Raw genomic sequence first — 15,243 nt, forward strand, 5'->3', positions numbered from 1 at the left:
AATAAATAAACTTTCTATTTTACTTTTATTATTATGTACTTCATACTTTTGGTATCCTTTGGTGTCCTTTGTTGAAGAGCATACCTAAGTGGGATGTGCACGTGCGTTTCTTGAACACCATATTGCAGCAGCAGCTGTGTTGGCAGTATTGATAACTTGTCCTTTGTGTAAAATTTGTATGGTAAATTTTTTCTATTTTTACAATACAAAAGTGAGTAGAGAAGAGATTGTGTATCATTCTAATTGCTTAGTAACTGGCACTGTGCCACAGAATTGTGTGAGTGTGTATGTAAGTAGAGTGTGTGTGGGTGTCAGTGAGCAGAGTATGTGTGCTTTATTCTCCAGGTAATCAATACATTTCCGATGAACTGGTGCTTTAGTGCAGTGTTTCTCAACAATGGTCCTAACAGGCCAGGTTTTCATTATAGCTGAATCAGTGCACAGGTGAAGTAATCCGCTGATCAGTAACTCAGTGGTTACTAACTTGCTCTCACCCATCACCTGATTATGTCACCTGTGCAATGGTTCAGCTATCATTTAAACCTGCCCTGTTGGGGGTACTTGCAGCCCTCTGTACATGTGTTTCTCCGTTGTATCATATCTATTGCCTCACCAGCCTCCGACCTCACTGCACTTCACTGGTGTGTATGTGTATGTCTGTGTATTTGTGTGTAAGTATGTGTGTATGTGCGTGTGTGTCTGTATGTGTATATGTGAATGTATACAAATGTACCAAAAACATTTTTCCTTTATCATCATTTTATAGCGCCTTTGATCAATTGTTTTCATCATTATTTTTTTTTAGAAGAAAATGTCTGTTGTTATAAATAAGAACTGTAATTGATAAGAAATTGCATAAGTACACTTTTCTATTTGTATAAGGTATTGTGGTATAAAGTTCCATGTTACTGTATTTTGCTACCTTTAAATATTGCATGGCTACTGGGACAAACCATTAGCCTAAATTCATAGATGCTCATGAAGCTGCCAACACACTTTCTTGTAAAGGAATGGTCATGTTCAAAATGCATTGGGCATCTAGTATTCACCTATCTTCACCAGCATTAGTAGCTGTCAGTGGGCATTCCTTTAGATCTATAGTTGCATGAGGTGTCCAATACATGATTTCTCACAACAAATAAGAACCAATAGCAGAGCATTCTATGATGTTTTAGGTGTATAGCTGAGCCTTTTCACTCATACTTTGGCCCAGCATTCAAAAGTATTGAGTACAAAGTGTAGAAAAGGCGCTCTGGGAGAGAGGAATATAATGCTGGAAGTGCTGTAAAAAGCACTGTACGTGAATAGCAAAATAATGTTGAGTTCCAGGCAGCAGGTTAAAAAGTAAAGAACAACTTTATTCCAAAAAGCTTTAAAAAAGGACACTATTAGAATGTCCTGTACAGAGCCAGCAAATAACTCTATAAATCAGGCAAGTGAGCAGATCCCCATGCAGACATGTTTCGTGCACCAGGTGCACTTGATCACTGCTTACCTGGGGATCAGCTCAGACGCCTCTTTAAAGGCTGAGCTAGATCATGACATCACACTAAATATATACCTGATTGGTTGACTATTTCCACTGTTAGAGCAAACAAATTTTACAACATAGTAAACAATTTGTGAAACATATAGTATAACCTATGAACATGTCCAACATATATTACCATATGAATACTTTCCTATATGTCCTAGATATATTACCATATGACTACTTTCCTAACTTGCTAAAAAAGAAAAAGAAAAATAAATTTAAATAAATCCTGACTAAAGTCTTGGAATTTCCACATTCAAATTCCTATTTCTCAAACAGGACATATAGAAAGCACAAAAGAATATTGTTGTAGCAACACTTCCATGTAATATATATTCAAACAATATAGTGTTACCACTTTTCAAGATACAGATAAATTTACTGATATAAATATTAACATGTTTAAGTAAAGACATCAAGATCGCGTCTGATGTTTAGCCCATCTGGTTCACTAGTTTGCAATCTAAACATCCAGAAAATCTCCTTTTTGTTCAGCAATGTTTCCCTATTTCCTCCTCTCTTCCATTTTGTGATATGATCAATTGCCTGTATCTTAAGGGAAGAAACATCTGAGTTGTGTTTTGTCTTGAAATGTCTTGATACTGGTGTGTCACTATCTACATCCACAACAGACCTTAGATGTTGCAAAAATCTATCTTTTAAGGATCGTTTTGTTTTCCCTGTATATTGAATTTTACAAAGGTCACAGGTCAGAAGATAGACGACATGTGTAGTTGCACAGTTGATAAAAAATCTAATATCATATTCCATTTGGGTTGTGCTAGAAACAAATTTGTCGCCCTCACATATGAAACTACAGGTTTTGCAAACGGGACGTCTACATTTGAAACATCCCTTTTTCTGTTTTAACCAGCATTTGTTCTTCTTGGGTTTCATATCTGAAGGCGACAAATGGTTGGCCAAAGTTTTTGCTCTCCTGGGGATAAATTCACATCCTGCATTCAAAATTTCTTTAATAATTGGATCAGAGTACAAAATCGGAAGAGATTCCTTGATTATATTACATATTTTAGTGTATTCTACACTATATGTAGTAATAAACTTGATCTTACTCAAACCATCATCATGGCCTCTGTGTTTTTTTGATTTATATTGGAGTAACTGTTCTCTAGGAATCTGATCCACATCTTCTTTTGCTGTGGTAAGGATTTTCTCCCTATACCCTCGCTGTCTAAATCTAGTTGTAGCCTCACTAGCCTGGTACTGATATTCACTTTCTTTAGAACAATTCCTTTTGATACGGATATATTCTCCTTTTGGTATCCCCCTCAGGACATGTCGTGGGTGACAGGATTCAAATTGTAATAGGGTATTTCCCGCGGTTTCCTTCCTATACATCTTAGTCTGTATGTGGGATCCAATTTCCCCACAAAGTATTGAGGTTTGTGTTCAAGTTTTGTAAAGCAGAGGAGGTTATCTCATGTTTATTTTTCTTTTATCTCTATTTAACGGATTTCATGTTTTCTTTGTATGTAAGTATATGTATATGTAAGTGTAGATTGTTTTATAAAGAAAACATTTTTGTTGTTGTTTTTTTTTGTTATTATTATTTGCTTTTAAAGGGGGTTATTTTGTAGTGAAAGTATCCTTCTCAGTGGAACTCATTTTATGCTCCAAGAAGTGATTGGCTACAAGATAGATGCTGATCCATTGATCATAATGGAGAAAGTATTGCAAATTGTGGCTGTGAGAGTTGCAGATGCAAATCTTTATAAATTTAGCAGTTTACAATTTATGAAGTTACAGCAAATTTTTCCACAAGATATTCGTTTCATGGGTTTTATTTAAATCTAGGCCATTGTTTGTGTAAGAGTCTTAGATAAAATTCTTTACCAGTAAAGTTAGTTCAGTATGAGGAATTTAGTAGCATTAGTAATCATAGCAAGTTTTCTTGTCCTGATAAACAAGGTAAACTTTGCTTCTATTTGCCACTGAGCTTAAAGGGAAATATGTTTTGCTATAGAAATACTAAGAAGGCATGGAAAGGAGGAACAGAAAAAATAATTTATTTATATATATATATAGTGGTGTTTGTAGAACAAAGAATGGAGATGGATATCTGTAAGTGGTATTACTTGGTTAACAACAACATATTAAATAGACGTCAAACACATTGTAATTTCATAACTTATATATATTAACACTTTGTTTGTTGCAATTGTTTTTCAATAGCCTAATTCTCCAGTCACTTGCCTTATTTAGAGAAGTCAATCCAGACTTGTGACTGGCATAGACAAGACTAGAAACTGTTACTTTCTTAGCACAACTGGCATTGTTTTGCAGGTCCTTATCTTATCATTTCTGCTGGTGCCAAGTAGGGTTAGATTTGTCAAGTTTTCAGTGTGCTTTTAAAATTCTCAGTAAATTACAGAAGAAAGGGACTAAAAATATAATGGAAATATATTGCAAAGTTCCTTTACTATACATAACTGTAAACATTTTAAATTACAATCTCAATGTGTTTTACATCCTTGTAGGCTTTGCACTGAAACTGAGGTGGCCATATATATATTTGATGCTGACTGGGAAGTTATTACAGAGAATTATGAGTTGGACATAGAGGATGTCAGGGCACATTTTTGATATGGTAACATTACAGAAGCAAATTACACTATAGCAAAATGTCAAGTAAATAGTAATTTGAGACAAGTATTTTAAGCAAACACAAAGACAATATTATCACAAGAGAAAATAGTTTGGTTAACTTTCTAATTAGGTCCACAGTTAAAGGGATATTTATCAATTCGTCAACCGCAAATACACTGGAATTACGCAGCGTAATTGTGGCGAGCCTGATTCGCCTTATTTATCAAAGTCTACAGACCGGCAAACGTTGAAATCTGTGACGTAACATACAATCCGCCGGTCTCAGTCCGACACAGATCGATGCTTACATCATTACAGATGTTTCGAATACAAATTCGGCACTATCTGACTACTTTTGCAAGTTATCAAACTGCTAACCGATACGCTCCGATACTATTGCGGCCCAGCGTACCTGGTTTTCAATCCGCAACCCTGGAGGCCGTGGATGCCATAGGAATCAATGGAAGTCTGAAAGCAGCGAAAGCTTATGTTCGATGCTGCCAGATATCCCATTGATTTATATGCTAGAATAAAAGTAACGTTTACACCTAACACCTTAATATAACCCCCAAGTCTAAACACCCCTAATCTGCCGCCCCGACATTGCCACCACCTACATAATATTATTAACCTCTATCCCGCTGCTCCCGGACCCCACCGCACCTAAATAAAGTTATTAACCCCTATAAACCCGCTCCTGTACCCCACCTCAACCTAATGTAATTAACCCCTATACCACTACTCCCGGACCCCACTACAACCTACACAATGTTATTAACCCCTATTCCACCGCTCCCGGAGCCCACCGCAACTAACTAAATGTATTAACCCCTAAGCCCCTGGCCTCCCACTTCACTACCACTTACTAAACCTATTAACCCCTAAACCGCCAGCCCCTACATCGAGATAAACTAAATTCAGCTATTAACCCCTAAACCTAACAACCTGCTAACTTTACATTAAATATTAACTCTTCCCTATCTTATAATAAATTTAAACTTACCTTTAGAATTAAAATAAACTATATTAAACTATGAATTAACCTACCCTAACTATTATACTAAAATTACATTAAACTACAAATTAAATTAACTATATTATATATTTAAAAACCTAACCCTACTCAAGTTATTTAAATCTACAATAAAGAATGACTAAGTTACAAAAAACTAACAACTAAAAATAAAAAATATGGACCGCCTATTCAGGTCCGCGGCCGCGGATTTGTAAAATGCTAGGATTGACTTTCAATTTAAGGGAATTTCGTATAATTGCATGTAATAGACACTACTATAAAGAAGAATGTGCAAAGATACTGATCTGAAAATCTAGTATCAAACCTTTTAAAAACTTACTTGAAAGCTACCAGTTTAGCACTGTTGATTAGGTTGACTGGGACACCCAATGAAAGGGGCTGGAAAAACAAGAAGAGCTGAAACTTCCCCTCCCCCAATTCCCTGTATATGAAAAGCTAGATAGTATAAACAGGAGCCAGCAGTAGTCGGTAAACACATGTATACATCTGACACTGCGGGGCTTGGTTAGGAGTCTGAAAATCATCACAATGTTATTAAGAAAATATGCAAAACTATACATTGTTACAAAAAACGTCCCTCGTTACTGTTGTCAATGTCATGTCATTTGCTACAGCAAAAATACATTCACCACACATTCAATGATATGATAGGTGACATAGTTGTCAGGGTAATGTTATAAAAAAGACCTGAAAGTAGGATAATGGCTGTCTTTCTTTTCTACATAGCTTGAACTGATACATTGTATGAAATGAGTATAGATTTCTGCTAAAGTGTTAAAGGAGTGCAAATGTTATAGGTACTTAAGAGCCCTTTTTTATAGAGGGCCTGGTTGATGATGCAGCACAGTTTGAGTGTGGCATTTTTGTTTTGCTGATTGCAAGTGTAGTTATTCAATATATAGTTAAACTCTATATAAATTTCATTTGATAATTTTAACCAACATGTTTTGTGTGGTTAGTAACAAAGAAAAAAGGAAAGCCTGTATATGTTATATAAGGTTTTGTTGGAGTCTTGATGACATTAATGCAACGTTAACATATAAGCTTCTGTAAAGTAGAAAAAACGGTAACTCAAATCAATTCATTAGAGATGAAGGTTTGAAATAGCATGCACTTAATGGACATGCATTAAACAGACATAAAACAACTGCAATATGAATCTGCCTTACTTTAAGATTATAAATAGAAAAATACAAATAAAATAATATAATATATACTAGGCATGGACAAAATATAGAAAAAAATACCAAATATGGTGCAGGCAGCAGCATTCAACCATATTTGGCATTTATTTGATAAACTCTGAAATTTTGCCTATGCCTAATATATACATATAATAGACAATTAGATGACAGATTGACAGAAAGTCGGACAGATGATAAATTATAGCTGATAGATGATAGATAGATAGATAGATAGATAGATAGATAGATAGATAGATCATTTGTAATTCATTAAATATCATTGTGGTGACCGCAATTTATTTTATAGTGCAGATATGTCTATTATTTTTGTTTTGTTTTTGTAAAGTATCAAACAAGTTTAGTTTAATCCTTATTTAAAATAAAACAAAACACGAGCAATAATTAATAATAACCATGAATTTCCTCATGTTTCTAATTCCTGTCTAGATTACATTTTACTGAATCGTCTTGCCTGCATGTTTGCTCTAATATTATGTGAAATATGCATTGGAAAACGTACATACTGAGTTTGAAAGTGAATTATTCTCTTCCAATACACCTAGACAACTGTCATAAAGAATTACGCTGCAGATTTAGTGATGTTAAGTGTCAATTGTAATTTGGTGACAGCCATTTTATTGTCTATGCATATTGCTCTACAAGGATCTACTTCCTTGCGCGGAGGCCAGCATATCATTAAAACTCAGTGATCCTTTACTGATGACATAATTTGAATGGCAGAGAGAAATGAACAAGGTAGCATCTTTTCACCTTGATAGAATGTGCTTTGTGTCAGACATGTAGTATTTGACTTACATTAGAAATGATGCACTAAAAGTGAGGATTTGTGTTTGGTTTCTCTATGAAACATTTTTACAGCAGCTACTGGACAGTTGACTCTTTTGTAATGTTTAATATAAAAATAATATTGATATTTAATTGATTTTGCAATCTTTGCTTAAATTCCCAGGAAACTTTATCTAGATTTAGTAAAGAGCCTTGTATGTGGTAATATTACTTACACATTTCCCTATTAATACAGACCAAACAGCATTATGTTTAAACATCATTTTCTCTCCAAATGTTTTATTATTATTATTATTATTATTATTATTATTATTATTATTATTATAATTATGCAATTGTGTCAGCAGAATCCACAACTCTATTTTTAAATATCTATAGTAATGAAATTCTTTAGCTTTGCTTTGAAATATTTAGAAATATACTCAATATTTATCAGATGACCGTTAATACAATTCTTATATATCTGTTATTCACACTGACGTAGTAAACACTTAAGAAAAATTACATATAAAATAATATTTATTTTCACCTAATTATAGAACAAAATCTGCTTATGAAATATAAATACATATAAATACATAAAAAAACATTTATACATATATATATATAAATATATATACATAAATATCTACATACATACACATATTTGGAAATGTATATGTACAGTATTTATGTAAATATATATAAATAAATATATATATATATATATATATATATATATATATATATATATATATATATATATATATATATATATATATTATAGCCCTTTGCAGTCAAACACTTTGTCATACCTTTGAATACCATACCTTTAAAAGGTTAGGGCTAAAAAAAACTTTGCACCAAACACAAAATGAATGCCTTAAAAATATACACTCATATATACTCTGTCTGATAACATTTTTATTAATATTTATATGTAAAAATGTTATCAGACAGAGTATATATGAGTGTAAATGTATTTTTTTAAGGCATTCATGTTGTGTTTGGTGCAAAGTTTTTTTAGCCCTAACCTTTTACTCAATGATTTCAGTTACACTAACCCGGTGAGTGCAAATTTAGTTAGCTTGTGAGGTTGCGTTTACTTTTAACTTGTAATACGCATTGAAACTACATCACAATGCCTTCAAAACCGTTTCTGAGATGGAAGGCGACATTGATGGTTATCTACAAGACTTTGAGAGACAATGCACCCTGCGAGGGTGGAACAAGGGGACTGGGTAACTATCTTGGCCAGTAGGTTGACTGGCAGTGCAGGTGAAGCCTACAGGCATGGATAATGATTCTGTTAAAGAGAAACAATTGGCACGGTATGCAGTTACCCCAGAATCCTAGCGTTCTAGTGAGAATTAGCTAAGTCAGAATGTCAGCAGGATGTGATTAAGCCCTTGAGTTAATTTCCCCCTCCCTCTTAGGTAAACAGTGTGCTTTATTTAAGTCCTGTGTGTTCGCAATAAAGATCAGTCTACTCCCCACTTTATCCAGTGTGTGACTGATATTTGTGGGGGCATTTGAGGCATTTTAACCTTCCTTGCTGTGGTTATTTGGGTGACACTTTACACTACCAGTCGGGTGGTGCTGGAAAGCAAGATACACTGCTGGATTTTCCCTGCCGGAGAAGGAACGAATGATCCCAATAATAAGTTCTTAAAGGGACGCTGTTCAATAAAAATAAATCCCCTTAATGTGTCCCAAATTACTTTTTACACTTATTCTAGAAACCATCACCTAGAACATGCCCATGACAATGGGCTGAACCTGCAAGTATTTTTGTTAGGTATTGAAATGCTTATTATGGCTGAAGGGTTGAATAAACACAACCAGCTATTTCACATACACAATATCTCTCTCTCCCTCATACCCCCACTGGGAGATTAATCAGTGTTATTGTCTTATACTTACATAGCTTTTATACAGAGGGAAAAAATGTTACTCATATTTTCAATATTAGTGGGAATACAACAAGCAAAAGTAGCTATCCCAAAGAAAGAAGTAAAGGTAAAGTAACTGCATACTATTAAGCAGGTGAAATGCTGGACCATGGTCTCACCTTCACAGTGACTCTCCTCATCATGAGCATCTATGAATCTAGGTTGATGGTATTTTCCATTCAACTGCTGACATTCTTAATATATTTTAGTTATTTTTATGAAGAAATTTATATACTCAGATATATTTATTAAATATGCAGGACACTTTTAGCTATTTATCTTGAAACTTTCCTTATGCTGTGCTTATTTTGCTAAGCAATAAATAGTCTAAATTATTCAGCCAGTTTCAGTCTAATGACATAAATCATGCTCCAGATGACGTTGCTGCTGATAAATGTGTTGTTTAAACTAAAGGAAACATACCACCGGAGGTTTAATCAGAAGCTCTAAACATTTTAGACATGTCAGACCCTTTTCTTGGCAAGCAACTTCTGTACTGTACTTATTGTATCTTCTTATTTTTTTTGGAGAATGTTTTTTTTCCCATGAGAATATTGAGGCCATTCCATGCAACGGGGAAAGTGTTTATAAATAGCTATGAAGTTTATAAGAGCAAAAGTTAAACCCTTGGTGTTTTTGTTGTGATGAAAGACACATTTCACTTGAAAACACTATACAAGTATTATGTTACCGTAATATCAATACTGGAAAGTAGAAATGGTCATTTTCTAAGTTGTTTAGTCGATTTATTGTAATGTTTACTTTTTTTATAGAAAATATTGTTTAGTTGAACACTTAAAGTCACTCAGGTTTTGACTTTTTCTTTTAACCAAGATAACGTATCTATGCCAATGCTTCAAGGGAAATTACATGTTAAAACCACTATGAAGATCAAACAAGATTCTATAACCTCACAGAGATAAACCAGAAATATTATTTGGCTCACAACACTGCTTTGACTTTTTAGGCTAGTAGTATAAAACTATGATTGTTGTCACTATTATATTTTAATCAAATCCTTAACAACTAGCACTATTTTGTACGTTACAGACCAGGTCTTTCTTTACTGTACTGTAAGAACTGTATTTGTCACACTATTTTTCTATATCACAATCTGTATTATTAAAGGTAAATTAAAGTCAATATTAAACTTTTATGATTCAGATAGAACATAAAATTTTAAGCAACTTTCCAATTTATTTTTGCTATCAGATTTACTTTGTTAACTTGGTGCTCTTTGATAAAGAACACGTGTTAGTAGGATAAGGAGTGTGTCTCCTGAGCACTATATGGCAGCAATGTTTGTAACAATGTTTTTAAGAATGTTATACATTGTTAAGCACAAGAGGCATCCGTATTTTAAAGTGCAAACACTGTTGCCATATAGTGCTCAAAAACATGAACACTCCTGAGACTACCTAAGTGTGCTTCGATGTGCCAGCTATATAGCATTTAAGATTCAATGGTGCTTTAATCACCATTGTTTCTCACAAGATCCCTGACAGCAGCTGCATGATAAAAATGTATTTAGGAATTCTACTGTAGTTTAGAAGTTTTCTTTAAATGTATCGTACACAACTAAAGTACAGTGGCACTACAACGGCTAACTTCCCTATTATTTCAGTAATTTGGAGACTATCTGGTTCTAGTCTTAATATAAGTATAGAAAGGGAAGTGGTGCTGTGCAGTGTTCAAATATTACATACTGTTGAGGGAAACCCCTCAAGAAAAGGCTGCACATATAGAACTCTCAGCCTGGACCCTAATTAGGAGAGATGATAAACGTGAATAAAATATAACTTTTATTTATAATATTAAAAATAAGGGACCCAATGTGTAACGTTAAAAACAACTAAAGATCTGTTACCGTAATTCCTTGAATTAATAACATTGCCTTTGAGTTGTATAATTATCCAAAAAGGAATTATAGTTATGCGGTTATAGTCTATACCTAGCCACCACGTTCTCAAATTTGTGGAAAAGTCACCTAAATAGAGATTATTTATTAAGATAGGAAAAAATATCCAATCTCACTGATAGAGGTTTGGAATGATATAGGAATATATCAAGTCGTATGGTATGTTGTACTTAAACTCGTGTTTGATGTATTAGTGATAGAAATATAGCCTCTTATTGAGAGGTAATATACTCTTGAGAACAACCTGTATGTTCAAGAAATTTGACCTGCCTCCCACCAGCCTAGGAAAAGATTTGCATACATAGGGGCGCACGCTGTCCCCATAGCTGTTCCCCTGGTTTGGAGGTAGTATTTATTATCAAATAGAAAGTAATTGTACTGAAGAACGAATTTTAATAATTTAATTATAAGTTCGTCATGTTCTTTATCTTAAAAAATAATCAGAGTAACTGTGATAAAAACATACGTGAGATGCTGTGTGTGTAATTATTACCTAGATTAATCCTAAGTGATTGTATAGTGTAAAAGGTACTAATGTATGGTTATACATGCGTGGATGTGGTAAACATGTTTAATTACAATTGGTTAGTCATAAGATGACTGTGTGTCATGAGAATTAATGGATGGGGGGGTTGGGGGGGAGGTTTGTGAGCAGACCAGGTATGTTCATCTTGTCCCTAAAGATATTTGTGAAATGAATGTGATGACCAAATGGACGAACAAATTTTAAAGATCGTATAGGCACCGAGAATTTTGAATATCATAGATAGCTATAAAAACATCTTGATAAAAAAATGTTTTTACTGTACAATTTTCAAAGATGGACATACAAATTGTTATTTTCATTCAGTCCATAGGGTTGTACTGTGTTAAGTAAATATATCCATCTACTTTCTATTTTCAGTAGTTCTTTCTCAAGGTTTCCTCCTCTAATGCCCAGGCTAACTTTTTCTATGCCTTGGCAAAGTAGTTCTTCTGCATTAGACTTATGGTAACGTAAAAAATGACAGGCAACACTAGTTAGAGTTTTTCCATCTTTTGTGTCTTTCTCTGTGTTCCTTATGTTGTGAAGATGTTCCATTACTCTGACTCTGAGCTTTCGTGTCATCATGCCAACGTACATTTGCTCACATTTACATTTTAGAGCATATATTACTCCTTCCGTTTGGCAGCTAATATATTTCCTGATGTGTGGTGTTAAACCTTTCAATTATAGGATCTGATTTAATAATATATTTGCATGTTCTGCAATTGCCACATTTATGTGAACCTGGGGCCAATGCGGTCTTAGTTTTGTACCTCTGGAGATGGCTACTAGTGATCATAATTTGATGTTACGCGTGCGTCTATAAGTAATGGAGGGTCGTTCTCCTACTGTCTCTTTAATAGTAGGGTCAGACATCAAAATGTACCAATATTTATTAACAATCTGACTTACATTAGAACTTTGGTCATTGTGTTTTATTATTAGTTTGGGAACATTGCTCGTAGGTTTAGATTTCTTCTGTAGGAGTTCTTGTCTGTTGGTTTCAATTGCCCTGTATTTGACTTTTTTAATAGTTATTTTGCTATATCCCCTCTCAATTAGTCTACTTTCAAGTTCATTAGCTCTTGTGTGAAAAGTAGCTAGATCTGAGCAGTTTCTTCTGATTCTCAGAAACTCTCCTGTCGGTAATCTTTTCATAGTACTTGGGGCATGTGCACTGGTATTATGGAGTAAATTGTTGGTGGCTGTTGTTTTCCTAAAAAGGTCTGTCTTAATGTTACCTTCTTGATCTATATGATGGTCAGGTCCAAGAAATTGATCTTCTGTTGATCTGCTTCTTAAGTTAACTTAATGTTAATATCATTTCTATTTAGTGTTGTTATAAACTCTTGGAGTTCTGGATAAGAGCCCTCCCAAATGAAGAAGATATCATCTATGTATCTAAGCCACATAGGAATTTTATCAGTATATTTATGATTGATATCCGTAAATACATATTCTGCCTCCCACCAGCCTAGGAAAAGATTTGCATAAGTAGGGGCGCAGGCTGTCCCCCATAGCTGTTCCCCTGGTTTGGAGGTAGTATTTATTATCAAATAGAAAGTAATTGTACTGAAGAACGAATTTTAATAATTTAATTATAAATTTGTCATGTTCTTTATCTTCTTCAGATTTCTGATTTAGGAAATATTGAATCGCGTTTACTCCATTAGTATGGTTAATTGATGTATACAGGGACTCCACGTCTGTTGTCACTAGCCAGGTATTTTTATCAGTATGAATATTATTGAGTCTTTGTAATACCTCCATTGTGTACTGTACATGTGAGGGTAGTTCTTGCACGAATCTCCTCAGTCTGAAATCTAAATACTGACTAGCCTGTTCAGTTAGGCAGCCTATTCCCGACACTATAGGTCTGCCCGGAGGTATCTGTTTGTTTTTGTGTACTTTAGGGATGAGGTAAAAAGTTGGCATTTTGGGGTGGTTGACTTGTAGAAACTTATTTTCTTTCATTGTCAAAACATTGTTATCAGTTGCTTCCTTTATTATATGATTGTAGATTTGTAGGTATCCTGTTGTGGGGTTACCCAATAATCTCATATAGCAATTTTTGTCAGACAATTGCTTGTTTGCTTCCTTAAGATACATAACTAAGGGCCAAATAACAATGTTTCCACCCAGCATTTCTAATTACCACCTCTTCCCATCGGTTCATCTGTTTTAATGCCTGTCTTTCTTTGTATGTCAGATTAGGAGTTGTAGGTAGTGGGTGCAGAGAAGCAATTTCTCTACACACCATTTCATTGAATACCTCAATTTGAGGGCAATTATTTCTTTTAGGTACATATGTGGACTTATTGTGAACTTTGTCTCTCCATTTCGATTGATCAATTGGAGGCTATATTTCTATCACTAATACATCAAACACGAGTTTAAGCACAACATACCATACGATTTGATATATTCATATATCATTCCAAACCTATATCAGTGAGATTGGATATTTTTTCCTTTCTTAATAAATAATCTCTATTTAGGTGACTATTTCCACAAATTTGAGAACGTGGTGGCTAGGTATAGACTATAACCGCATAACTATAATTCCTTTTTGGATAATTATACAACTCAAAGGCAATGCTATTAATTTAAGGAATTACGGTAACAGATCTTTAGTTGTTTTTAACGTTAAACATTGGGTCCCTTATTTTTAATATTATAAATAAAAGTTATATTTTATTCACGTTTATCATCTCTCCTAATTAGAGCCCAGGCTGAGAGTGCTGTATGTGCAGCCTTTTCATGAGGGGTTTCCCTCACCAGTATGTAATTCTTTACATGTATGTTCTCATTTGAAGATGCCATAACACTGCGACTAAAGAGACAAGAAACACCACTTTTTTTTTTTTTTTATTGAGACAGAGCATAATGTTTTCCAGTTTTCTTCAATGAACAAAATTGCTTCATTCTATTGGTAGCCTTAGAAGGAGCAAAAATCTACTTCTGGAAGCTTGCTGAACACATTGGGGCCGATTTAACAAATATTGGATGGACATGATCTGTTGGAGCGGATCCTGTCCACCGGACATCGCTAAATGCAGACAACATATGCTGTCAAAGTGAAATGCTTGTGCAATGTTGCCCCCTGCACATTCGCGACCAATCAGCCATTAGCAGGGGGTGTCAGTCATCCGATCATATCTGATTGGGATGATTGCTGTCTGCCACCACAGAGGCGGTGGACGAGTTAAGGAGCAGCAGTCTTAGGGCCGCTGCTTCTTAAAGGGACACTCAGGTTAAATTAAATTTTCATGATTCAGATACAGCATGTAATTTTAAAAAACTTTCCAATTTACTTCCGTTTAAAAAAATGTGCACAGTCTTTTATATTTACACTTTTTGAGTCACCAGATCCTACTGAGCATGTGCAAGAATTCACAGACTATACGTATATGCATTTGTGATTGGCTGATTGCTATCACATGGTACAAGGGGAGTGGAAATATACATAACTTTGAAATTTGTTATAAAAAAATCTACTACTAATTTGAAGTTCAGACTAAGAGCTATTGCATTGTCTTGTCATCTTGCATTTGTTGATTATGCAAATCTAATGTGTTGATTGGTCCTTTAACTTACATTTCCAGCGAGCCAGAAGGCTTGCGCGGAATAAGCAGCATCTGCTGCTTCATAAATATAGCCCATTGTGTGAACCAATGAGAAGAGGCATAAACGTGCAGCC

The sequence above is a fragment of the Bombina bombina genome, chromosome 2 (genome assembly GCF_027579735.1).
Source record: "Bombina bombina isolate aBomBom1 chromosome 2, aBomBom1.pri, whole genome shotgun sequence".
Lineage (NCBI taxonomy): Eukaryota > Metazoa > Chordata > Amphibia > Anura > Bombinatoridae > Bombina > Bombina bombina.